General features: G+C 46.0%; 1 protein-coding gene across 1 annotated transcript in view; it reads right to left on the bottom strand.

The window, feature by feature from the left end:
• Window positions 1-24976, bottom strand: part of STAT6 (signal transducer and activator of transcription 6) — a 447399-nt gene extending 422423 nt beyond the window's left edge. Inside the window, exon 1 of the mRNA XM_063952434.1 lies at window positions 24702-24976. The gene's annotated coding sequence lies outside the window, so the exon portion shown is untranslated. The remainder of the gene's footprint in view (window positions 1-24701) is intronic.
• Window positions 24977-25201: the final 225 nt, after the last annotated feature.

Raw genomic sequence — 25201 nt, 5'->3', positions numbered from 1 at the left:
ATGGTCCCTTTTGAGTTTCTTTTGTTTCTTCTCTACTAACTCTTTGGTGTGTTTATTAATACTGAGCTCTAGTTCTTTATCTAGAATGACAAATTCAGGTAACTGTTGATATGGTTGAACCAGAGTCTGCAGGGTCTTAATTTTTTCATTGAGATCTATTAATTTATCTCTCCTTTCCTTTATAATTAATTTAATTAGAGAAAAGGAGCATGCCTCTATAATTTTATCCCACTCCCTCTTAAACTGTTAACTGGAATCAGAAAAACTGGGAGATTTCTTAATTCTCAAACCTTTTGGGATAATGTCATCAGCTTGATACTTTTCAAGTGTTGCCACCTCCCACCATAGGGCATTTTCTTTTAATAATAGTGAACCCAATTTGTTCATCGCTGTTTCCAAGTCGTCATCCGACATTTCTTCATTCTCTACACAACAATCTAACTTAAATACTTCTTTGAGAGATTCTTGTCTTTCTTTTAGGTGTTTAAACATAACTGCTGCCTAAATGCACACTGTATGGGAACAGAAGGAAAGACTGAATAGCAATAAGGTGTGTGTATTCTGGCGCAGTGTAAGTGTCAGCCCAATCTCACTCCTCTTGTGATTTGCCCAACCTCAAATCACACACAATAGTAAGAAATATAAAAGTCGTTGAGGGGAAATCAAAGGCGATACTGAATGGTTTGAACAAGGTAGAGAAAATAAATATACGTCACATGAAATCTCGATGAACTTGTATCAATATAGATCTCTTCTTATCCAATGGTATAGTGGGTTCTCTCTTATCAATTCAGACAGATCCCCAACGCAAAATACATAGGGAAAAGAATAGAAAAGGGACACACAATGTGTAGTAAAGTTTGTTATAAAATGGTATAAATAAGTCCAGTGGCTTCTCCAAAGGAAAAAATGAACCCTGTATGGTGGAAATCTTTACAGCTGAGAAAGGGACAGTTCCTCACCACCTCTTCATATAAAAATAAATGTACCAAAAACTCACTTAAAGAAGTGTAACACCATGCATATCAAGGTATCTTTATCATTTCTTAATGAAAGACAGCAAAGCAGATTGAAATCCGTTCAATTAAACGTACCACACTCACTTTTTGGAAGATGGATATCCTCATATAACAGTTTCTTTGGAATGGATATGCGTGAAGACTTCTCTTTCAAAAACGCTTATTTATTGTCACAAATTAAAAATTACATATAATAAAATTTCTCCTTATATGTTACCACAAAAGGTATAGACACAATAAGTGGGTCAGATGAAATGAGACTAACATAGGTGAATTCCGGACTAACACCTATGTGACACCAATGTAGTATACCTTATGAATTTTTGATGGTAAAAGGAGAACGCAGTAAAAAACACGAATAAATCACTGTCTGGAAGCACCAACGCCGTTTCGACCAAAGGTCTTTTTCAAGGTGTATGCCCAGACAGTGACAGACAGGATATTTATACCATAAAACAGGAAATAGAAATGGAACATGGGTAATAGACTTTGTAAATGAAACCCACTCCAATTGTACACTTTCACTGTTAATTTCTATGTATGTAACTGTTCCTTATGTTAACAAGCCATTTGTATATACATTACGATGATCTAATGACTGTGCAGTATTTTAAAAGATACAAAGAGCCATAACGAGATCGCGGGAGCCTCACTTCCGCGTTCCAGCATGCGTTCCACGGAACCGGAAGTGGCCCGCGATCGCGTTATATATATTTATAAATAGCGTCAGTGATGTAGTGGTCTTACAGTGGCCCTGCTAGCATAGTCGATGTACATAATATAGGCGCTCTGTACTGGTGGTGGACGCACTCCCTCGTTTTAATCCTACTTTCACGGGAGCCGCACTTCCGCGTTCCACCGTGCGTTCCACTGACCCGGAAGTGGCCTGCATTCACGTCTGCCCGAATTCCCATTTGTTTACAAATAGCAATGGGGATATAATGGTCTTACCGGGTCTCAGTCAATTTATATATTGGGGGAATGTGATAAAGGCAGCCCACATTTCCCTTACAATGGACACACTTCCGCAATCCCCATTGCGTTCCACACTGCCGGAAGGGACATTTCTAGAGGAACTCTTAGTGAACATGGATAGCGCCAACAAGTGCACACCCCTCAAATAACCAATTTTACAACCGGATAGCCTCCTAATGTCCCTCATAAAAACACGTAATGATTCTATATGATAGAATGGTAAAGAGACGTAAACCTAGTTTATAAAGATACAAGTCTCCATATAAATGACACTAAACAGGGGTAAAATTATGGTGGTAAGTTAACGGAATTTCACATAAACCATTTTAATTCGAAATCCGAATTTAAACCACATGGGGAAAGGGTATTTAATTTAAAAATCCAACGCATCTCAGCTTTAGCGAGATTAGTCTCTATGTCCCTATCTCTCCAATTAGATCTAATCTGTTGGATGCCCATGAAGTATAATATTTTGGAAGTGGAGCAGTTGTGTTTTTTGGAAAAATGTTCAGAAACTGAATGTGTCTGAAGGCCTTTTTTTACATTACGTATATGCTCTGCTATCCTAGTTTTCAGGGCTCTACCCGTTCTTCCTACATAAAATAAACCGCACTCGCATTTTATCAGGTACACAACATTGGTTGTGTGGCAAGTAATAAAAGTATTTATTTTATATTCAATATTGTTGACCGTGAAACTAGTGATTTTCGAAGTTTCTGACTGTATGGTTCGGCATGCTATACATGTGCCGCATCTATGAAATCCCTTCGTACGTATGGGATTAGTGGAGTCAACAGATAGAGCACTTTTTACCAAAGTGCTTTTGAGATTTTTTCCTTTCCTGTAAATAAATTTCGGTTGAGCTGGAATAATTTCTTTCAACACTGGATCTCTTAAAAGTAGATGCCAGTGTTGTTGGATGATCTGCTCCTGTTTTTTGTAGTCCGCTCCAAAATCTGAAATAAAGGCCCATTCTGCCTGATTAGGTTTGGACTTCATGTTTTCTCTTTTCAGGATATCTTTCCTATCTATAGCTTCCACTTCTTCTTCAGCTTTTTGTAGGAGTTCTAAGTCATATCCTTTTTTCAAAAATTTCTTCTTCATGGCTTTCTTTTGGGTCTCAGTGATGATTCTCACTGCAATTCCTCTTTAGCCTCAGGAATTGTCCTTTTGGAATGCCCCTTAACCAGTGTGGGTTGTGTTGGATTGAAAAAGGGATAAAACTATTGGAATCCGTAGGTTTTGTATACCCCTTAGTGTGTATGGTATTATCTTTAATGTATACTGTCAGATCCAAAAAATGTATTTCTTCTTTGCTTATATTGTATGTTAATTTGATATTCTTGTCATTAGAGTTTAGATGGGAGCAGAATTCTTCTAGAAGATGTCGCTCTCCTTTCCACAGGAAGATGATGTCATCTATATACCTGTGCCATGACACCAAGTCCGCACCGGCCGATATGTGACTCCACACATGCTCTTCCTCCCATCTTGACATGAAGAGGTTTGCGTAGCTCGGTGCGAACTTGGTGCCCATGGCCGTACCGACCTTCTGCAAAAAATAATCCCCGTTGAAAAAGAAGAAATTATTTTCAAGTATAAATTGGATACTTTCTATGATAAATTCCCTCTTTTCTATCTCCAATTCTGATTTCTTCAAATGCCATTTTACTGCATTTAGACCATCTCCATGTTCAATTATGGTGTACAGTGATGTGACATCAGCTGTAACCAAAAATGCTCCTTCCGGCCATTCAATTTCTGCCAATTTTTTTATGGTCTCTGTGGTGTCCTTCAAGTGGGATTTTCCCTTAATTACCAATGGTTGTAAATAAAAGTCAATCATTTCAGAAAGGTTGTTATCTCAGGTAAGCAGAGATGTCTGTGTTGACACTTCTCCAAGTACAGTATGTTGCCTGAGGCAAAGGCCTAATTTTTTTGTTTGTTTTTTGAGAAGGCTTATCTAACTTTTCTACATGAGCAAAGGTGACATTTTTGCAAATAGTATTAGCTTGGCAGATACATTGTACCTGAAAAGTGCAGGCTTTGGTAAACAGAAACATTTGGATGCTAAATATAAAAGTAATTTATACCTCCAATGCATTCGTAGTGAGAATTTACATTGTTTGACTTTTTAAACTACTTAAGGCAGAAACCTAAATGTAATCCTTACTAGGAAACACTTTAAATGTAATAACCCATTCACCTTAAAAACAATTACAGATAACTACAAATAAAATAGAAAATTGTAATTGCCATTTAAATGGGTTCACTACGGCTGGCCGGCGGTCGGGCTCCCGGCGACCAGCATCCCGGCGCCGGGAGCCCGACCGCCGGCTTACCGACAGCGTGGCGAGCGCAAATGAGCCCCTTGCGGGCTCGCTGCGCTCGCCACGCTATGGGCACGGTGGCGCGCTACGCGCGCCACACTATTTTATTCTCCCTCTATGGGGGTCGTGGACCCCCACGAGGGAAAATAAGTGTCGGTATGCCGGCTGTCGGGCTCCCGGCGCCGGTATACTAAGCGCCGGGAGGCCGACCGCCGGCATACAGAAGACCACCCATTTAAATAGGTCATTCATTTTAATGATTACATAAAACTGGGAATAAAATGGTGGAGAGAAAGAGGGGAGCAGGAAGCCCAATATGTAAATTGGATGGAATTAACGACTCTGCAACCGAATAAGGTGTACATTTACTAAGCAGTGATAAGAGCAGAGAAGTGAGCCAGTGGAGAAGTTGCCCATGGCAACCAATCAGCACTGAAGTAACATCTATAATTTGCATACTATAAAATGATACAGAGCCGCTGATTGGTTGATGGGGAAATTTCTCCACTGGCTCACTTCTCCGCTCTTATTACTGCTTAGTAAATGTTCCCTTAAGTCTTAAAACGTCAAAAGGGGTGTAATCAACCATCCCCAAATGGTGCACAGCTAACGTCAAGCTCTCCTCCATTAGATCCGCAAAAAGAGAGATACTGTACCATTGCCAGTCAGGTGTACCTAGGGTTGCCACCTCATCCCTTTAATTCTGGACACATATTAATTACACAGGTTCTGTGGCTGATTAAAACCAGGTGAAATGGAGTCTTGAAGTCTGCCAGCCACAGAACCTGTATAATTAATGTGTCCAGAATTAAAGTGATGAGGTGGCAACCCTAGGTGTACCCCATTAGGCCAATAGACATTTACATCATGAAACTGAATGAGGGGATGGTGCAACAAACTCCCACGTACCACGGGATAGCAGAAAACATGCCACGACACTGGTAACCTTATTATGATGCAGTCGATGGCAGCACCCCCCAGCTGACTGAACCTAGCTGCAACTGAGAATTATGCAGTGTATGAGGCAACGGAGGATCGAGTGGTCCATAAAACAAAAGATTATGCAAAGAACCAAAACAGACTTGGGTTGAGATGTACTAAGCACTGCTAAAAGTGGAGAAGTGAGCCAGTGGAGAAGTTGCCCATGGCAACCAATCAGCATTGACGTAACATTTATAAATTGAATACTATAAACTTATATAGAGCAGCTGATTGGTTGCCATGGGCAACTTCTCCACTAGCTTATTTCTCCACTTTTATCACTACTTAGTACATGTCCCAATTAGGGTCCAAAAAAGCACCTGTAAACCAGAAGCGTAAAGAGGAGTCAGTCAAGGCACACAAACAACTTAACTATCAGGGAAAAATAAGGACAAAATAAACAAGGAGGGAAGATGGAAGGGAAAAAGGGGACAGAGACCTGATCTGAAGTGAAAAGCTCCTGAAAAACCTATTGGGGCACCAAAAGCGTGTGCGGTCCCTCATAGGACAAAAACAGGCAAAAAAAACCCCTAAATCCCTCCACCACGGGTGTAGTATGGTATGCCGGCGGCCGGGCTCCCGGCGAACAGCATACCGGCGCTGGAAGCCCGACCGCCGGCATACTGACAGCGTGGCGAGCGCAAATGAGCCCCTTGCCGGCTCGCTGCACTCGCCACGCTGCGGGCACGGCGGCGCGATACGCGCGCCACGCTATTTTATTCTCCCTCCAGGGGGGGTCATGGACCCCCACAAGGGAGAAAAAGTGTCAGTATGCCAGCTGTCGGGATTCCGGCGCCGGTATACTGTGTGCCGGGATCCCGACAGTCGGCATACTGAAGACCACCCCTCCACCACCACTACAGAATCTCTTTTGTTAATCGACGACGAGTTGCAGCAGTTTCAGGTCACTACATGTGGGGATGCAGCAGGTACAGTAGGAAGACTTCCATAATGATAATTTCAGGATGACATCCAGCAGCCTGAGGCCTGAATGTTCTGAACCGGTAAGCCCATTGTGGCCTCAGACTTAGCAGTACCAATACGAAATGAGTGGGTGCTGTACTGAAATCCCAGAAGCTACAACATAACACCGGAAAATGCAACCAAACTGGTAGTGTGACAGCGAAGATCTGTCCTTATGCACCAGTAGCGAGTCCCTTACAGAAGGGTTTTTAGCCAAGTAAATGTAGGCTAAAAACACTGGGCAAATCTGAGCGTCACCCCAGCTGATCCATTTTCGAGCACTATTATTTTTATTATTATTAACGGTTTCTTATATAGCGCAGAATATTCCGTTGCGCACTACATCTTACATAAGAAAATGGGCGCACCCAACTTGGTATTAAGGAAAGACAAGCAAACACTGGGCTTGCAACAGTTTGCACTCATGGAAAGTGCCATGAAATGCCAGCGTAAAAGCAAATATAAACAAAAGGGCCTCAATGTGAGAGGAAGCATCCTCTACCAGTAAATACATAAAAATGCAACAGAAGGGGCAAGTCAATAGGCGTGGACCACACCCAGTTTGTCACACCAGAACACAATACTCCAATTGCACAAACGCTGGCCCCAGAGTTCCAATGCCACAGCTCTAAAAGCAGAAGGTTGCTGGTCAGACCCTCAGCACCCAAGGCAGCTGACAAGCAATGAAGAATCATCACCTTAGCAGCCACACTAGGATAAGACATTCCTGAACACAACTGCACAACCTTGTTCTTCGGGTGTCTAGCTCCCATCATGCTAATCTGTCAATCAATCTGTCAATGTGTCATTCTCAAGACAAGTGGTAGGACCTTCCATCTTATCAGAGGTCACCTACACACTGAAAATGGTGGAGAGCCTGAACAAATTAAAGGAGCGAAATACAGCAGGGAGGCAATGCAGGTTTGTTGAAAAAGGAACTAATCAAGATAGTGAGCAACCCAGTACCCTCCAAAATGCACCAGTGAAGGGATGAGCTAAAAATCACACAAGAAGCAGATCAGTCTTTGGGCAGGCACATGTCAACATGAAATCCGTGATCCGAACAAAAGCTCAAAGTTAAAAGAGTCTGGGTGAAGAGGTAGGAGATGGAAAGAAGGCTTAACATCAATCCCTGCCAGCAAGGCACCAAGGCCCAACTCCTTAACCAAACCCAACGCTGAGTTGATGGACTGATAATCCACTTGACATAGCTCACCAGGGATGGCATTATTGACTGAGGAGTCTGCAGTGTAAGAGAGATGCTGTATAAGACTTACTTGACTGGAATCTTCTTGGGAACCACTCCTGCTGGAGACAAAACAAGATCCGAAAAGTTGACGATATAGGCCCAGCTATGCACCCCAGGCTAACTTCTTTCATGAATTTCTCCTTTGAAGTCAGAGGCATGTCAAAAGCCAAGTGGAGGTGGCAAACACATGTTGCATGGACCAGCCCAGAAATGGACAAACTGAAGCCAAAGAAAATCCCCATGCGCAATAATGCATCAACCGAATGGTCCGGGTACAAGGCCAGCAAAGGAGCCAAGGCCTCAACCTGAACCAGCATGGGAGACCTACTTAGCAGAAGCAGGAAAATGACAGCTCTGCCAGGAACTGAACCACCAGCAGACTGTATGCGGTCCCTGGGTATGAATCCCCATGCAGAAGAGACCCCAATGCCAGTACTGGCAGTGGGAACCAACAGCACAAGAGTTGTGGTTTAATGCGAACAAACATCCCCTGCTGGAACTGGAGAAGGGAGAACTGGATTGGAATACCAAAAGGAAGTAGCCTCAGGAGGCCACTGGGGCTACGTAACTTCCAACCAAACACCCATGTCTTTACAATCCAAAGCCACTACATCAGGGCTGGCCAAACCGGTCCTCGAGATCTACCAACAGTTCATGTTTTCCAGGCCTCCTGGAGATCTGTAGAATTGTCAGTTAGGAATGAATGCAGCACATCTTAATTAGTAATGACTACACCTGTGCACCAGCTAGGTGGTCTGGAAAATGTGTACTGTTGGTAGATCTCGAGGACTGGTTTGGCCAGCCCTGCATAACATGAAATCTGTCCTGCTTACACCTCAAAGATCGTTGTAGGCTACCAGACAGCCACACGAGATAAACAGAAGAGGCTATGAACCAGATGAAGGTGCCTGATGACATTATCATTCTCCTCTGGACACGAATTGAGGTAACATGCCATAAAGACATACTCATTATCAAGCCAAGATTCATATTTATCACATATGTGTTAAATATTTTTTGAGTAAATTTGCAAAGTGAAATTTAATATTTTAATGATTTTATTGATAAAGTTTCTCTTGCCAGAAGATGGCTCCAATAAGAGCTGGAAGCAGAATAAGAGCGATAGGGAGAGGCGTCTTCCTCTATGCATTTGTACAGCATTTATCAGCAAACATATAGACAAATGGCCCCTACGTACCCAAGCCCAAGCTTGTCAATAGATACTGCACAGCACCGCAGTATTACTTCAATGCATTAACACACTCCCCACTCCAGACGAGAATTGTCCATGGTGACCACTGTCCACAGAGACCAATGTGGAGTGCCGACCACATGAACAATTAGGGGAAGGATAGTACAACTGAATAGAGAACCAGTTGAAAGAGGAAAAAGAGGAACCCAAATTCGATACAGACTGTGACTCCTACAAGCACAGCGAGGAGTGGGGCTGCGATTCATTGAGGAAAGACAAGTACCACCCTCAACCCAACTCTCCGATAACTCCGGGAGCTACTCACCAGATGACTCTGGTGTGGCATCACTGATGGGAGATCCCCTGATGCAGACACTAAATTAGACAAGGCTCACGGAGGACTGGGCAGCCCGACAGGAGTGAAGACTGTGGAGCAAGGATAGGGGAGGAAGACCTGGCAGCCACTGAGGCTGTGCGAATACATGGGTAGAATCCCAGGGGAAGGGGTCTCAAACAGAGGACCTGGGGGGTTAGCAGCAACAGGGGGAACAGAAACCACAGCAGAGATCTCCAAGCCCAATGTATGGAGTTGGTGCCTTGTAAAAAGCACCAAACAGGCCTGTAAATAGCCCATATTAGGATATTAGGAGTCTAGCAAGTTATGCAATGGTTGCTATCAAATAGGGGGCAAGCACCCGCACTAAACATAGGAGCACGGCCTCCATGGCCACAGTGTCAGCAGGAGCCTCCAGCGGAAAGGAGGGTGGAGGCTTAACCTGGGGACCCAAAGTAGGGCCAATAGCACAAGCCACAGATTGCAGGGGCATATGCAAAGCAGCAGGCATTGTGGGGGTTGGGGGTTGGACATGGACTAGGCAAAGGTAGTTGAAAGCCCATGGTGGCACAATATCTAGTGCAGGGGACCCAGAGGGATTAACAGGGGCCCCTGTAGTACCTTATAGGGGGGGCACCAAAATGGCACCTGACCTCCACTTTCCCTCTTAGAGGGGAGAGCAATCGGTGGGGCAGACCAAGGCGACATCACCGTGAAGAGCCACCCGTCTGTCTGAGCGCACCCAGCCGGGAGAGTAGACAGACTATAGATTGGCACAGCATGACTTGGGTATACGCGCCTAGGCCTGCCTGCCATAGGCAGCCAGGGAAGGGGTACTCAGAAACTGACCATGTGCACCAGTGTATAGGTTTACTTTATTTGTTTTGACACACACAAAGTGCCGTTTCTTGTGCCGGGCGAGCCATGCAATTACAGTGGGAGCATATTATGGTGCCAGGGGCATAACTGTGGGTGCTTAATATGGTGACAGGGGCTTTACAGTGGGGGCATAATATGGTAACAGGTGCATAACTGTGGGTGCTGTATATGGTGACAGGGGCATTACTGTGTGGGGCATAATATGGTGTCGGGGGCATTACTGTGGTGGCTTAATATGGTGAAAGCGTCATTCCTGTGTGGGGCATAATATGATGTAACGGACACTAAAGAAACATAGAATTTGATGGCAGATAAGAACCACTTTGCCCATCTAGTCTACCCATTATTATTTTTTTCACATTTTTATCTTAAACCTTATTTGATCCTTATTTCTTTGTAAGGATATCCTTATGTCTATCCCATGCATGTTTAAATTGCTCTACTGTCTTAGCCTCTATCCCCTAAGATGGGAGGCCATTCCACTTGTCCTCTACCCTTTCTGTGAAGTAATTTTTCCTCAAATTTCCCCTGAACCTACCTCCCTCCAGTTTTGGGTGCATGTCCTTGAGTCCTATTGCTCCTCTTCATTTGAGGAATGTTTCCCTCCTGGACTTTGTCAAAACCCTTGATATATTTGAAAGTTTCCATCATGTCCCCCCTTTCCCTTCTCTGCTTCAAACTATATACTGTGTGTGTGTGTATATATATATATATCATACTTACCTACTCTCCCGGAAGCTGAGGGAGGCTCCCGTTTTTTTGGGTAGCCCCCCGCATCCCTGGAAGAGTGGGCAGGTCTCCCGCATCCTGCTCGCACCCTAGTGATGCGGGCAGGATGGAGAGATAATCTCCCCTATCCGCGGGTCCGTCGGGTGGGGAAGGGGTTAAAATGACGCAAATCGCGTCATTTTAGCCCCGCCCCATTCCCGCGGACCCAGTAAATTGCTGCATTTTCTGGGGGGGGGGGGGCTTGGTGATGTCACAGTCCAGCCCCGCCCCCCAAGACTCCTGCAGTGTCTAATGTAGGCAAGTATGATATATATACTTCTGCTGATTCCTCTCCCAATGCAGCCAAGCATCTGACTAGCCTTCCTCATTGCTTTGTTACATTGCTTACTTGCCTTTACGTTACCTAAAATGGTGACTCCTAGATCCCTTTCCTCCTCAGTAGTTTCCAGTATAGTGCCATTAATACTATATTTAGCCTTTGGATTTTTGAGACCCAAGTGCATGATTTTGCATTTTTTGGACATTAAACTGTAATTGCCACACTCTTGACCAATCCTCTAGTCTACCTCATACTTGCCTACTTTCCCAGAATGGCCGGGAGGTTCCCCGAAAATCGGGTGACCCTCCTGGCCCCCCGGAAGAGTTGACAAGTTTCCCGATTTCAGGGGTCCTCCCCTGCCCGGCCGTCCACTTAGCGAGTAAAGTGGGCGGACCAGGAAGGCGATAACACGATTCTTGTTGTCGCGTCATCATAACCACACCCCCTGCTGTAAATTGCTGGTAATAGCGGCATTACACAGCGGGGGCGTGGCTTACATGACACGATCCCGCAGCCACGCCCCATTCCACCTCCACCACCGTTCCGCCCCTGGCCCGCCCCCCTCTGCACGTCACGTCACAGCCCGCCTTCCCTGCTGAGCCGACCTGGCTGCTCTCTCCCGGAGAGAGCAGCCATAAAGTCGGCAAGTATGGTCTACCTAGATCCTCAATCATTTGTTTTAACACTCCTGTTGGTGAAAAGTAGCCTTTTCCTGCAAGGCCACACCCATTGCCGCAAGACCACGCCCCCTCTGGGGTGCACAAATGTATTTTTTTTTATATGTATATGTGAAGTGTGTGTGTGTGTGTGTGTGGGGGGGGGAGCGCACTGGGAGACAAATTGTCTAGAAACAGCCCTGCACACATGCATGAACAGCTGCATGGGGCCTAAATCTGTGGGGGTAATTCCAAGTTGATCGCAGCAGGAATTTAGTTAGCAATTGGGCAAAACCATGTGCACTGCAGGGGAGGCAGGTTTAACATGTGCAGAGAGAGTTAGATTTGGGTGGGTTATTTTATTTCTGTGCAGGGTAAATACTGGCTGCTTTATTTTTACACTGCAAATTAGATTGCAGATTGAACACACCACACCCAAATCTAACTCTCTCTGCACATGTTAAATCTGCCTCCCCTGCAGTGCACATGGTTTTGCCCAATTGCTAACTAAATTTCTGCTGCGATCAACTTGGAATTACCCCCTGTGTACATTATGTTGCACATAGACTGGAGGGGGAAATCAGGCCGTGTCACAGAGGAAGACAGACACAGAGGGATACATTTATTAAGGTGGGAGTTTTTGTAGAACTGGTAATGTTGCTCATAGCAACAGATTCTACTTAACATTTATCTCGCTGCTTCTTGCTGCTAATATAATCTAATTGTTGCTATGGGCAACATCACCAATTCTAAAAAAAAAGCCCCCCACCTTAGTAAATTTACCCCAATGTGTACTGGGTGAAAGAAACTAAAGACCTGACCTTATAGTCCTTTTAAATGCTGGCATACCTGTAGTTACTACAGCATTTGATTTGTGTAACGTTACTTTGTATATTCAAAGAAGTTATCCATTTTGCCACACTTCCACACTTTTCTCCATGTATCATTCATATTTTTATCATACATTATACCCATATTAAACATTGGGCATTGGAAGACATGATCTCCCAAGTTGACCCCTATGAAATGAATACATACATATGTATAACAATAGAGAAATTAGATCTAATATTTGCATACCTCCCAATTGTCCCGATTTGTGCAGGACAGTCCTATTTTTGGGGGGCCGCAGTAACGGGGGGGGGGGGGGGGGGATGGGAGGGGGGGGGGCAGTTAGGAGGATTCTGTCAGTCACTGCTCTGCCTTGCAGAGCAGCAGTGAATAGACACTGTGCGTATGCTCACAACATCTACTCACGGGAGACAGAGGGTGTGGGGGCATGCCAGTGCCAGGGAATTCCTCCTTACCATCTCCCGATGTCAGGAGGTATGTATTTGGCCTGTGTTAAAGTACTGTCAAAAATAAGATAATTAATAGTGAGAGTCTATTCTACCTTTATGGCGTTACTTCCTGGATACACGCTCGTTTGTACGGGAATGAGGTCCAAGTTACGAAAAAGGATCTTTTTCGGATGTCTCCACCTCTGTTTTGATGTCTCTGCAGGGTGACGGTGTGTTCATACATGCATGAACTAGAGATGTGCGTCGACCCCCGTGTTTTGGTTTTGGAGTTAGATCTGTATCTCCCTTGTTTTTTGGATCTGTATTTAAGTTTGCCAAAACTTGTGCGTTTTGGTTTTGGATCTGTTTTTTTTTTTTTTTTTAATCATATAACACCTAAAATCACATAATTTGGGCCTGATATTGTTCCTACAGTATTATAAACCACAATAACGTTAATTTCCAATTTCCAGTAATTTACAGTCAATTTTGACCACCTCACATCTCACAATAATTTTTTCATTCATTTTAGGCCAAAGGCTGTAGCGAGCTGGCTGGTTGCAAACCAACAGAGCAGTGACACAAACACACGGCAGTTTATAACACACTATGAAACATTGCCACACAGCAGTGGCAGAAAAGTGGTGCAAGATGGAATTGTCGTTGGGACACCCCACATGATGGATATATACAAAAGGACATGCACAGTTTAACAAACCAAGCACTTCAGTGACAGGGATTGACACTTTTTTGGAAGGACTACCTGTGATCACTAATGATGAGGTTAATAATGAGAGTGTTAATTACATTATAATCTTTGAAAATAAATTTCATGAACTCGCCGCAAATGATATAACATGGAGGAGGTGCCTAGATGACTAAAGTCCCTACCTGTACTAACTTTGGCCTCACAAATGGAGCAGATGCCCTCACAATCATTGGACCTGATTCAGAGATGGATGCAGATCGATGCATAACCAGCCAGATCTGTGTCCATCTCCTCACATGCTGGGGGCCACCCAGCACAGGGAAAGGCCGTCCAGCATGTGTGATGGGCTACCTCTCGATACATCCGCAATTAGATTGAGGACACATCATACTAAGGTTGACCCCTGGCAACGCATCCTGGCTGCGCTGTCAGGTGGACGGCCTTCATTTTTTTAATCGGAACAGTTGCGAGTGACGTCACGCAGCCGATCCTAAAACAGTCACGGCCTGCCCCTGTTAAATCTGTGGACACCCCTAAACATTCCTCAGGAATGTGTAACAGTTCTGAACGCACAGTTTGTTCTACTGCCTTAGTGGTTTTCATTTTTTTGACAATTGTTCTAGACTCTGAGTGAAAAGTTCTTGCATCATCATGATATGCAGAAGAAGATACCTCACTGACAGTTGCAGATTCACAACTTATAAATAAAGGCCAAAACCTGAGTCTTTACTTGCCACTTTGTGTGGTGAATGGCATATTGCCAATTTCTTTTGATGTTTTTTCTTTACCACTGTAAAATAAAATCACTTCTTTGATTTTACATGCCCTAAGTTATGCCCTTTATGCCCTTGAGCATTGGCCTTTGTAGAGGACGTTGACGTGCTTGTATCGTCATGCCTGGTAAAGGCACCTACAGCACTAGTATGTGCTTCCTGCTCTCCTCTCAATTGTTTGCCCTCCATATCTATCAACAAACACAAACAAAATAGGGTATAGCACACACCACAGAAAATGTACTACCTACAGTGTCTCAATACGTGTATGAGCCAGAAATAATCTAACACTGCGGTTTACTTTCACCTACACTGTCACACAATACATGTATGAGAACAAAATAAAGTATATTCATTATTATGGAGAGAGTACTCCCTGGAGGACACAGCACCCCTTTATGAATGGAGAGAGTACCCCTGGAGGACACAGCACACCTTTATGGATGAAGAAAGTACTAGTAGCACCCCTGGAAGGACAACACAGCACCCCTTGATGGACACTGCATGGACACGTCTGTTTAATACAAGCTCCACAGCCAGAGTGAAGATGGCAGGATCACCGTGGTCCTGTATAAAATCCAAAATCTGAGAATCCAACAGCAGGAGGATTACTTTTTGCCTCGTTTGGGAACCGAGTCGGGTGGGAAACCCCCGAGCTGGACTCTGATCCGGGCTCAGATCGCGATGTTCAGATGGGAGAACCGGACCCACTTGTCAGATTGTGTTTGGGCTGTGTCCCCGGAGGGGGCGCTAGTGGGTCAGTGGAGGTAGATGGGAGAAAACGAGGAGGCTGGATAACGTTCCTGCGCATGAGCGCAATGGTATTTTATTTGGCAGATGATATAACACAGAATGGTAGCAGAAACAATAATAACAGATGAATAAAGTCAATCACTCAGTATGATAACTGAAAGTCTATGGCAATGGATGACAGATGACTTGAGAAAATAATATCCGGTAATATATAAACAGAAGAACAAGTGTTTGTGAAATGGTTCTGGTTTGGAAACCAGTGCAGGTTTTAAAACAGTAAACTTAGGCAGCAAGGTGTAGAATGGCAAACCTGAGCAGAGGCAGGAGTCTGACTTCACAGTGCAGGTGATAAGGCACTGGCAGCAGCAAGCTGTATCACAGGTGGAGGAATGAAACACACCTGGAGTCAGTCTTCAACTGCAGGCTGAAGCACACAAGGAGGTGATGAGTGTGAAGCCTTATTTGCAGGTTGCAGGTATTGCTGAGCCTTGAAGTTCCACGGAGCTGTGCAGAGTAACCAGGAGTACAAGTTCTTAAGCAGAGAACCAGGAACACAGGAGGAACAGGAACAGATCCTTTCACATGGGTCGCTGGAGAGACACAAAGTCCAGGATGCCTGCAGACTGATCCTGCAGTCTCTTATATACCCCTTGGTGCACAGGGATTGGGTGAGTGAGGGAAAGTGGGTGCGGCCAAGCACCGGATTGGCCGCTGTATGCTGGCTGTTTGTAGACTGTCATGGCGGCGCCCATGCCGCGGCCTAGCGGGAACGCGGCGCGCTACACGCCCGCTGTCACAGGAGTGTTCCCAGGCCCGTGATGGCGTCCCATGGCAGAGACACAGATGACAGGTGACCGCAGGGAGCCAGGACGGAGTCCGCAGCGGCGGACGGATGTCGGCTTGGTGAGTCGATTCCTGACAGTACCCCCTCCTTTAGGGGTGGACACCGAACACCCACGTGGCTTGGAGGGATGAGTGCTGTGGAAGACACGGACCAACCTAGGAGCATGGACATCGGACGAATTCACCCAACTTCTCTCCTCTGGGCCATAACCGGACCAATCGACCAGGTACTGGAGACGTCCATACCGGCAACGGGAGTCCAGAATTTTGTTGATCTCGAATTCCACGCCCCGCTGAGTTCGAACCTTGGGACCTACTGGAAGAGTATTCTGAAAGCGGTTTAGGACTAGAGGTCTGAGGAGAGAAATATGAAAAGCGTTAGGTATACGAAGGGAAGATGGTAACTTTAATTTATAGGCCACTGGGTTGATGACTCTTTCGACAGGGTAAGGACCAATGAAGCGTGGTGCAAACTTCATGGATGGGACCCTGAGACGGAGGTTACGGGTTGATAGCCAAACCTTGTCCCCAGGTTTCAAATGGGGAACCGCACGTCTCTTGCGGTCGGCAAAGACCTTGTACCGACTGGAGGCCTTTTTGAGGGAAACGTGAATTTTTCTCCAGATAGATGAAAACTGAGTCAGAGCAGTAGTGGCAGCAGGAACATCCATATGAGGGAGTTCTTGGAAATCAGGTACACGGGGATGTTGCCCATATACTGCAAAGAATGGTGTCGTTTCAGTGGCAGTATGGTATCGAAAGTTATGGGCAAACTCGGCCCATGGGAGCAGATCGAACCAGTCATCCTGGGAAGATGAAACATATAATCTTAAAAAAGTCTCAAGTTCTTGATTGACCCTCTCTGTCTGCCCATTCGTCTGAGGATGGTATGAAGATGAAAACTTCAGTTTGACCTGCATGGCAGAACAGAGGGCCCTCCAAAACCTCGCTACAAACTGTACCCCCCGGTCAGATATTATTTCAGAGGGTAAACCATGTAAGCGGAAAATCTCCCGTAGGAAGATTTGGGCAAGTTTTGGGGCAGAAGGGAGACCCTGGAGAGGAACAAAATGAGCCATCTTGGCGAATCTGTCCACTACAACCCAAATGGTATTATGTCCTTGAGAAGGAGGAAGGTCGGTGATAAAATCCATGGACAGGTGTGACCAGGGACGACTAGGGATAGACAGTGGTTGTAACTGACCTGCTGGAGACTGACGAGGAGTCTTGTGCTGCACACATTTAGGACAGGATGCCACGAAATCCTGGATGTCCATTTTCATCTTTGGCCACCAATATGTAGCAGAAAGGAACTTGAAGGTCTTCAGGACCCCAGGATGACCAGTGAACTTGGATTGATGGGCCCAAGATAGCAACTTGGGACGGAGATCTGGGGAAACAAAAGTCTTACCAGGAGGAGGAGCTGGGGAGACTTGAGATGCAGCGAAAACCACAGGACTCAGGATGGAATGTGGCACTGAGTCAGATGTTCCTTCTTCAGATTCCATGGATCGGGATAACGCGTCGGCTTTCACATTCTGCGAACCTGGGCGGAAATGAAGCTTGAAATTAAAACGTGAGAAAAACATAGCCCACCTGGACTGGCGAGGGTTAAGGCACTGAGCTGCCTTTAAATATAGCAGGTTTTTATGATCCGTGTAGATATTAAACGGATGTTTGGCCCCTTCTAGGAGATATCTCCATTCCTCGAGGGCCAGCTTGATCGCCAGTAGTTCTTGATCTCCCACGGAGTAGTTAGCTTCTGCAGGAAGAAACTTTCGAGAATAAAATCCACAAGGGTGGACTTTCCCATCGGATCCCTTCTGGGAGAGAACAGCTCCAACCCCAACTGTAGAGGCATCTACCTCCAACTCGAATGGTCTGTTGACATCTGGCTGAGACAGCACTGGAGCAGACATAAAGGCTAGCTTGATCTTCTGGAAGGCTGCCAAGGCTTCTTCTGACCAGTTGGAATGGTCTGCCCCTTTCCGAGTCAGGTTGGTAATAGGAGCGATGAGAGTGGAGAATCCTCGAATGAATTTTCTATAGTAGTTGGCGAAACCCAGGAATCGCTGGATAGACTTGAGAGAGTTTGGAATGGACCAATTGGCAATAGCTTCCAATTTTGTCGGGTCCATCTGAAGATCCGATCCGGAAATTATATAACCCAGGAAGGGTATAGAGGGAACTTCAAAGGTGCATTTAGATAGTTTCCCGTAGAGCCGGTTCTCACGAAGACGTCGGAGAACTTCACAAACTTGTAGACGATGAGATGGAAGGTCTTGGGAGAAGATAAGGATATCATCTAAGTAAACAACGAGGTACTTATACAGGACATCACGAAAGATTTCGTTCACAAAGTGTTGGAACACTGCTGGAGCATTACACAACCCAAATGGCATTACCAGGTATTCATAATGGCCATCTCGAGTGTTGAAAGCTGTCTTCCACTCGTCACCACTCCGGATTCTGATGAGATTATAGGCACCGCGGAGATCTAACTTGGTGAAGATGCGGGCTCCTTTAACTCTGTCAAATAATTCGGTAATGAGTGGTAATGGATAACTATTCTTGATAGTAATGTCATTGAGACCCCGATAGTCAATGCATGGACGCAGTCCTCCATCCTTCTTTTTAACAAAGAAGAAACCTGCACCAGCGGGAGATGATGACGGACGGATGAATCCCTTCTGAAGATTCTCTCTGATGTAATTACTCATCGCCTCAGTTTCAGGAACAGACAACGGGTAGGTGCGCCCCCTAGGTGGCTTCTTGCCAGGAAGGAGATCGATGGGACAATCCCATTCCCTATGGGGCGGCAGGATATCAGCAGCCTTTTCACAGAAGACGTCTGAGAAGTCTTGATAAGCTGCTGGGAGACTTGACTGTGTCTTTACTTCGGTAGACTTAATGGGACATACTTGGGCTAAGCAGGATTGATGACAATGTGAACCCCATGAGGTAAGCTGCAACGTTGACCAGTCAAACTGTGGATTATGTAGCTGGAGCCAGGGCATGCCCAAGACAATCTCCTGGGTGGCTTGAGGGATGACCAGGAACTTGATCAGTTCAGAATGGAGAAATCCAACTCCCAGAACCACTGGAACAGTTTGATGAGAAATGTTCCCCTTGGAGATTCGACTACCATCCACAGCAGTAATGTAAACTGGACAAGAAAGTTCACAGGTAGATAGGCAAAATTTATTTACCGCAGCTTGGGTGATAAAGTTTCCTGCAGCACCGCAGTCCACTAATGCTGACGCAGACTAGAGCCCAACTGGAGTCTCTAGCATCACTGGAAGGATGAGGTCTTGTTGAGAAGGAGCTTGACTGAAAGATCCTAACTTGACTCCTCCCTTACAAGTCAGGATCTGGCGTTTCCCGAACGCACCGTGCAGGAGTTAATCTGATGGCCCGCAGCAGCACAGTATAGGCAGAGTCTCTCACGTATTCTTCTTGCCCGCTCTTCAGGAGTTAGGCGGGACCTATTTATCTGCATAGGCTCGTCAGAAGAGGGAGACTGGAACTGTACAGAAGGTATGAACCTTGATCTGCGTGGCTCACTCCGAGCGCGTTCATTATTGCGTTCGCGGATGCGAGAGTCCAACTTAATGCACAGGGAGATCAAGTCAGACAGTTGAACAGGAATGTCACGGGTCGCCAGTTCATCCTTGATCCGATCCGAGAGTCCGTGCCAGAAAGCTGCTACCAGAGCTTGGTTGTTCCACTGAACCTCTGCAGCCAACGTCTGGAACTGGATGACATATTGTCCCATGCTTCGGGTACCTTGACGAAGTTGGATCAGGTCTGCTGAAGCTGATGTCGCACGACCAGGCTCGTCAAAGATCCGTCTGAAGGTTGACACGAAGTCTGTGTAGTTGTTAATCAGAGGGTCAGCACGTTCCCACAGAGGAGACACCCAACTCAGAGCAGATCCAGAGAGTAAGGAGATGATGTAGGCAACCTTGGATCTTGGCGTGGGGAAATTATGTGGCAATAACTCAAACTGTATTTCACATTGATTGAGAAACCCGCGACATAACTTAGGACTGCCATCATACTTGCTCGGCACGGGCAGATGCAGACGTGACACTGGAGCTGATGCAGCCGGCATAGAAGAACTCACAGCACTGGCAGGTGCTGGAGTAACAGGAACAGTAGGAGAGAGTACACTAGGCAGGGATTGCTGTAGTGTATCTAATCGGGAGGACATCCCTTGCAGGAATTGAAGCATCTGCTGCTGCGCAACCTCTTGACCATCCAGACGGGAGACCAGATTTTGCAAGGCCTCTGACCCCACACTCCGTCCACCATCCGAGTCCATCGATCCTGGACTTACTGTCAGATTGTGTTTGGGCTGTGTCCCCGGAGGGGGCGCTAGTGGGTCAGTGGAGGTAGATGGGAGAAAACGAGGAGGCTGGATAACGTTCCTGCGCATGAGCGCAATGGTATTTTATTTGGCAGATGATATAACACAGAATGGTAGCAGAAACAATAATAACAGATGAATAAAGTCAATCACTCAGTATGATAACTGAAAGTCTATGGCAATGGATGACAGATGACTTGAGAAAATAATATCCGGTAATATATAAACAGAAGAACAAGTGTTTGTGAAATGGTTCTGGTTTGGAAACCAGTGCAGGTTTTAAAACAGTAAACTTAGGCAGCAAGGTGTAGAATGGCAAACCTGAGCAGAGGCAGGAGTCTGACTTCACAGTGCAGGTGATAAGGCACTGGCAGCAGCAAGCTGTATCACAGGTGGAGGAATGAAACACACCTGGAGTCAGTCTTCAACTGCAGGCTGAAGCACACAAGGAGGTGATGAGTGTGAAGCCTTATTTGCAGGTTGCAGGTATTGCTGAGCCTTGAAGTTCCACGGAGCTGTGCAGAGTAACCAGGAGTACAAGTTCTTAAGCAGAGAACCAGGAACACAGGAGGAACAGGAACAGATCCTTTCACATGGGTCGCTGGAGAGACACAAAGTCCAGGATGCCTGCAGACTGATCCTGCAGTCTCTTATATACCCCTTGGTGCACAGGGATTGGGTGAGTGAGGGAAAGTGGGTGCGGCCAAGCACCGGATTGGCCGCTGTATGCTGGCTGTTTGTAGACTGTCATGGCGGCGCCCATGCCGCGGCCTAGCGGGAACGCGGCGCGCTACACGCCCGCTGTCACAGGAGTGTTCCCAGGCCCGTGATGGCGTCCCATGGCAGAGACACAGATGACAGGTGACCGCAGGGAGCCAGGACGGAGTCCGCAGCGGCGGACGGATGTCGGCTTGGTGAGTCGATTCCTGACACCACTCATCTCTAGCATAAACCCAGTTCATTGATGTGCACTAAAACTGTCAAGTCAGTAAAATGCTTACCTTTCAGTACCAATCTGGACTGCAGTTCCTATAGTATTATGGGAGTTATTCCGAGTTGGTAACAAATTTTGCTATTTTAGCAAAATCTGAGACCACTGAAACCACATGCTGGAGGCCTACCAGCACAGGTCAATTTCGAATGCATTTCTGAAACCTCAAATAGAGGTTGACCTCTGCCTACACAGACTGGCTGCGCATGCAGAGGCACCACTGACATGTTTCCACTTACAGGACATGCAGGCAACGTCATTGGCCTGCCCTGAAAATGTCCACGATGCACCTGCGTTTCCTGCTCTCCTCCAACGCCACGTCGCTGCCCACGGTCGCCTACCTCCTGTCAATCACTATGCAATCGCATCCTTCTGGGATGCAATCACATAGTAAAGGGTCGCACGCACATTGCGACAGCAGCACATGCGCAGTTCAGTGAATGGTGCTATTGTATGAGGACCCCAGGATTAATTCCACCACCTATTTGGACACCCACTTGATTGACTATTACATCTGGACTAATAGCGGTTTGTACCTACCCCCATTCCATCTAAGGGGTGGAAGTGGAAGTGGCCTTGCCTATTCTTAATTTGGGTACCTCTATTTTTTTGTATGAAATTTTTATATACATTTTAAATATTGACTGTGAAAACAAAATAAAAAAACTTCCTTTTTTTTTTTTTATAAAAAAGACTTATGGAGTTTCTTTCTGGATAAGTTGTTGGGAGGCTGTATATGCAAATACAGGAGCTACAGAAGGTCCCTGTGAAGGAGAAAGCATTAAAGATACCTTTGGATGCACATAGGGCTCATCATTAAGATAAGCCTGGTTTTAATGAGTCGTATATCGTAGATTGTGATGTTACAGTGTCCCGAATAGAGGAAGGTGTGAAAGATTGTGAAAGAAACCTTTATGGGAACATAACGTTGTTAATAAAGGTCTGTTGTTGGTCATACAACAAGTGAACGACATACAGTTTGGAGATTCTCTCATGAATGTTGCTGTACTCTGCTTTCTTTGAGGACTCTAAGACATAAGGATTCCAATTCTATATAGCAGCGCTTGGAGATCGTCCATCAGTGTATTGCAGTGAAAATCGCCTGTTTACGTCCATCTCTGAAAATCCCCCTACATGGGTACCAAATTCATCAGGCTCCAGAATTTTTTTTTCTGAACTTGACAACTTCAAGTGTTTCTGAACCCTCTCTCCTTCCTATGTAAAGGATGTCCGCATTTGCGAATAGGGATCCAATTGGGTCAATCCGCCCCTCTTTTTCTCCTGCCAGACATTGCTACAGTAGTAGAATCGGTGATATAGATTATGGGAATAACTGCTCTTCAGATCAGCTGTCCCTGCACCGGAGCAATATTGAATTGCTTTTGGTATTTTAGTATCATACTTTGCTACGCTCCCAGAATGGCCGAGAGGCTCATGAAAATCGTGGGCCACTCCCAGCTCCCCGAAAAAGGTACGCAAGTCTCCTACTGCGGCGCAGCCCCCCAAAATCTCCCCTCAGCCACCCACATACAGAGCACAAGTGGCCGGTCCAAGGAAACTCGATTTGTGCAGAATCACGTCATAATAGCCCCGCCCACCCGCTGTACATCGCCCACCCACACTGCGCCCCTGCAGCACCAAGTTGGCTGTCATCTCCCAGAGGGGGCAGACAGAATGTCGGCAACCCTTTTTAGTATCCACCACTGCTGCTTGCAGCGAGTTGAATACTTCATTATAGGCAGCGGTGCAAGTGGGCGGGTACTGGTGGGAATGGCGTACCCTTAAGAATTTATCCGTGGGTACGCCATACCCACCGCCACCGGGCCGCCACTCCCTCCACTGCTGCTCACCGTGCCGCTGCTGTTTGAGGGGAGGAGAGCGCAGCGTGCGCCTCTCCTGCCCCTCACTGTCTACCTTCAATTCGGCACCAGCCCTTGAGCCAATCAGAGCTCGTGGGCCGGCAGCCAAGGCTCCTGATTGGCTGCCAGTCCGCAAGCTTTGATTGGCTCATGGATCGGCGCCTAATTGAAGGTAGACACCCGCACTGCCGCCGGAGACTGAGGGGCAGGAGAGGCACACGCTGCGCTCTCCTTCCCTAACACACAGGACAGCAGCAGCGCGGTAAGCAGCAGGGGAAGGGGGGCACTATGAGGACATGTGTACCTGGCACTGGGGACATATCTGGCACTGCGGGGACATGTGTATCTGGCACTGGGGCATATCTGACACTGGAGGCATCTCTGTATCTGGTACTGGGGGGCATTTCTGTATCTGGCACTGGGGGCATCTCTGTATCAGGCACTGGGGGCATATCTGGCACTGTAGGGGCTTTTCTGTATCTGGCACTGGGGGCATATCTGGCACTGGGGGGACATGTGTATCGGGCACTGGGGGCATTTCTGTATCTGGCACTGGGGGCATATCTGGCACTGTGGGGACATGTGTATCTGGCACTGGGGGCATTTCTGTATCTGGCAATGGGGGCATATCTGGCACTGGGGGCATCTCTGTATCTGGCACTGGGGGCATATCTGGCACTGGAGGCAATGTGTATCTGGCACTGTAGGGCAATGTGTATCTGGCACTGTGAGGCAATGTATATCTGGCACTCTGGGGGCATTTGTGTATCTGGCACTGTGGGGCAATGTGTATCTGGCACCGTGGGGCAATGTGTCTGGCACCGTGGGGCAATGTGTATCTGGCACTGTGGGGCAACGTATGTCTGGCACTATTGGGGGTCATATGTGTATCTGCCCTCCCATATGTGTATCACGCCCCCATTTTCATTGGTCATGCCCCACTGATTATAGGGGGGCGCCTGTCCCCCGATAAGGAATTGACCCCATGTAAGGAAAGGCATTCCCAGGCTCTCCTGGTTTGTGAACCTAAAATTCTTGCAATATTGCACTAGAACTTCCTTATCTCACATTCAGCTTTGTTTACTGTACGTTAACAAATAGGAGATGTCAGAGTAATAGAGAAAAAGGATGACAATCTGACGCTATATTTCAACGACAAACCAACCTCAGACATTTTACCTTCCATTCCCTATAATTTCACATCACTTGAATACGGCTAATGTTAAATAGTCCAATAATAGGAAGGTAAATTATCACAACACCTATTTGGTTCAACAGATTTCACATTTTACTGGACACAGATGGGCATATGTACTAAGCCTTGGAGAGTGATAAAGTGGAAAGAGATAAAGTACCACCCACTCAGCTCCTAACTGCCGTGTTACAGGCTGTGTTTGAAAAATGGAGCTGGTTGGTTGGTAGTTTATCTCTCTCCAAGGCTTAGTATATCTGCCCCTCTGAGAAACATGCTAGTGGAATATATATTGGCTATTCTTACCTTCCCCCACACACAAGTTCTTTTCCTTCTGAGAGCTTTCAGTTTCTTTCTCACTACGTGCTGTGTTTCCAGGAATATCCAGCCCTGATGTTCATACACTTATTCATAAAACAATAACATCCAAGGAAAGATAAGCCGTTCAATATCCTTATATATGTTTATATATATAAAAAAAGTAAATTTAAAGGCACTTCTTGTATTTCCCTCTGTGCTCTAAATCTTTCTGCTGTGTGCTGCGTTTTGTTCTTTTTTTTACTTCCTGATTTACGCACAGTAATTGGCAGTCAGCCTGTGTATATGTGTTTTTTTTTTTTTTTTTACTTTGGCCCTGCCCTTAAAGTTGCACAAGTTTCCTCTGTGAGAGTTTGCTTGAAAATAACTCCTTTCTATATTATACTGTACACACTCTGTAACACTGTGTGGTAAAAAAAACAAATGCATCTATTTCTAGCAGCTGTACCTGTAGGGTAAAGAGTAGGTTACCATGCATAAGTGATTTG

Source organism: Pseudophryne corroboree, chromosome 2, assembly GCF_028390025.1.
Source record: "Pseudophryne corroboree isolate aPseCor3 chromosome 2, aPseCor3.hap2, whole genome shotgun sequence".
Taxonomy (NCBI): domain Eukaryota; kingdom Metazoa; phylum Chordata; class Amphibia; order Anura; family Myobatrachidae; genus Pseudophryne; species Pseudophryne corroboree.
This window is presented reverse-complemented; position numbering and strand designations above follow the sequence as displayed.